This window comes from Cibotium barometz, chromosome 64, assembly GCF_041138505.1.
Source record: "Cibotium barometz isolate CiBa-2024 chromosome 64, ASM4113850v1, whole genome shotgun sequence".
Classification (NCBI taxonomy): Eukaryota; Viridiplantae; Streptophyta; class Polypodiopsida; order Cyatheales; family Cibotiaceae; genus Cibotium; species Cibotium barometz.
This window is the reverse complement of record NC_141109.1, coordinates 7305496-7308299: the sequence shown is the minus strand read 5'-3', so window position 1 is coordinate 7308299 and position 2804 is coordinate 7305496. Positions and strand designations below refer to the sequence as shown.

The 2804-nt window shown below is 42.1% G+C and overlaps 1 long non-coding RNA gene across 1 annotated transcript; it reads right to left on the bottom strand.

The window, feature by feature from the left end:
• Positions 1-313: 313 nt before the first annotated feature.
• LOC147603256 (uncharacterized) lies at positions 314-1910 on the bottom strand. The gene is made up of 2 exons (XR_015265626.1): positions 844-1910; positions 314-683 (listed from the first exon to the last, which is right to left on the bottom strand). It is a non-coding gene; the product is annotated as an uncharacterized LOC147603256 (long non-coding RNA).
• Positions 1911-2804: the final 894 nt, after the last annotated feature.

Below are 2804 nucleotides of genomic sequence, written 5' to 3'. Positions count from 1 at the left end.
ACACTTTTCAAGGACTATGCTTTATTTGTAAAAGGATGTGATGAGTGCCAACGTTGTACCAAGCCACAAAGGAAAGATATGATGCCACTGCATCCTGTCAGAGTGGACTAACCTTTTGAGAAATGGGGCTTAGATTTCATTTGTCTCATTAGTCCCGATCATCACAAGCATGCTTCACCATTATTACCATAGATTATGCTACCAAATGGACCGAAGCAAGCGCCTTACGAAAAGCGGATGCCATGGCAACTGCTAAGTTTCTCTATGAGAACATCATTACCCACTTTGGATGTCCATTTGAGCTCTAGAGAAAGAGAAAAAAAAAGAGTCAAGCATAGCTATGGTTAATACATCATCACCAAGTACTGATAAGAAGAAGTCAACAAACTATGCATTGGTTGATTGGGCCTTGATCATAATCTGCAATACAAAAATAGACTTAACAATGAGAGGACAATGTCTGTAAAAACGCTGCTGCTCCAAAAAAGTTTTGTATCTTGAAAGAATTAACCCAACTTTAATACCAACTTGAAAGATCTTCACTTTAAAGCTTATGTGGCAGCACCGGCATGTTTGGTTTGACGTGAAGGCCATGCAACAATGCTCTACTATTAGGGAGTCACCTTTCATCTGTCCACCTTCAACTGCTTCCCATGTCGACCTTAGATTGCACTCTCTCTCTCCTGCAAAAAAACATATATAACCCCCCTGTGATCTCTATACACCAAGCCATCCAATTATGCCAAACATTCTACTGATCATATCTCAATGTGACCATCCATGCAAAATTGATCTTGAATCCTTTACACCTATGTCCGTTCTCTTGTCATGGGCAATAAGTACCTCCTACTCTCAACCCGAGAGACTCAACAAAGGCCGAAGAGTCCTTGCTTTTCTTGTAGCTCGAGCAGTGCCTCCCATTCACAACCCAAGGTACTTGGCCAAGATCTACATTACCTTGCTATTTCTGTATCCTGAAAGGAACAACTCATTCACAACCCTAGATACTTAGCCTCAAACTCTTATCTTTCTTGTAGTCACCAATGTTGTTTGCTCTACCAATCCTGTAGCTACTGCTCAAGCCCTCCCCCTTCTTTGATGTAGCCTCCCTCTGAATCCTGTAGCTACTGCTCAAGCCCTCCCCCTTCTTTGATGTAGCCTCCCTCTGTCCCTCCCTTTGTTTTTCGGTCTTCACACCTCGCATGCAGGGCCTTGTGTATCTAAGTACCTCTATTGAGGGTTGTAGAGTAAAAGAACTCACAGCAACCAGCCTACATGAAGGCATACATCTTCCAATGCTGTTGGCCACACCACATGTAGCCTTGCTGTCCATACAGTTCTGCAAAGGCCTTCAAACTGCATGAGGGCACGGTAGCCTTGCTGTCCATACAGTTCTGCAAAGGCCTTCAAACTGCAGTTGGCAAAACTCTACCCGGGAATCAGCCCAAATACCAATCCACACTGTTGATGTGGAGAATCAGTGATGAAGCGGCAGATTTGACTGCATCAATCAGCTCACCTATTGGTGTTGTAATCTGTAGGATTGATGTACATCCCCCCTTGAGGCTGCTGAATGATGGCCGCACCTACTGTGCCTGACAGCCCCATATGTTGATCTGCTAACTGCTAGCCTGCTGGGCATACAATTTCTGGCATGGCAGCGCTCTGCAGCTGTACAGTTAATGATTATGATCATACAGTGCCATGCGTTGCTCTGCTGCTGTTGTGCAACTCTGTTGGCATGGCGGTGCTGTCTGTGCGTGACCCCTGCCCCTGTAGCAAGCCCTTTTGCTGGCAAGGCACATGGTCTGCTGATCGTACTCGGGAGGCTATCCACATAAACCCTGGTGCTGGTCGTACAGCTACAGTTGCTGTTTTTTCCCCGCTAGGGTTGCTCAAAAGTGCTCTGAAGTATCTACAAAGCAAAGGATCAGCAAAACACTATAAGAAAAAAAAAGATTAAATTTTATTTTTAAAAAAAGAAAAAAAGATTTAAAAGCCATGTCACTACTCACTACTATAGTCTTAATTGTTGTGGCTTCCTTAGGGTAATATCCCTATTCCATGTTCTAATCATAATCATTAGGTTGCTATGGCCTCACGCCGACATTTGTTTGGTACCTCACATACTTGCCCATTGCTTCCTCAGTAATTTTTAATTGTATGGACACTCGAAGAATGGAACTTTTCCTCTTTTGCACTTTTGTTTTTGATCCGTCTCTTGAGATCTCACATCCTACTCCCCATCATGTGCTTAACCAAGCCATAACACACCGATGTAATAGGAGTATGCATGCCCAAGAGAACATAAAGTTTTAATTCGTTTTAAGACAACAAACCATGATGCAAATAGAGCATAGATGCAGATGCAGATTCCATATATGTGTGTTGTGCACATGCTCAATACTCAACTATCACCAATTGTGAATATCCCAAAATTTCCCGCATGCAAATTCGATAAAAAAGCTTTACAAAATGGGCAGATTCTCTATTTTCTATGATTATTTTTTGAGGCCTAACATGTTCACATGACATCTAAATCAAATCAAGGTAGACAAGCTATAATAAGCACGAACAACTTAAAAAATGCATGCACATTCTATAACACCAATCTGTTTGCGGAATGTACCTGCATTTGATTCCCTACTTTCTTAAGAAATTAGTGAATTCATTAGAAAAATATTCTCCCCCCCCCATCATCCAATCTTAGGCATTTGATCTGCATATATTTTTCTTTCTTGACCAAGGCGCTTTAAATCTTTGAAAGTGAGCAAACACCATTGAGGTGCATTAACATTTTGTGA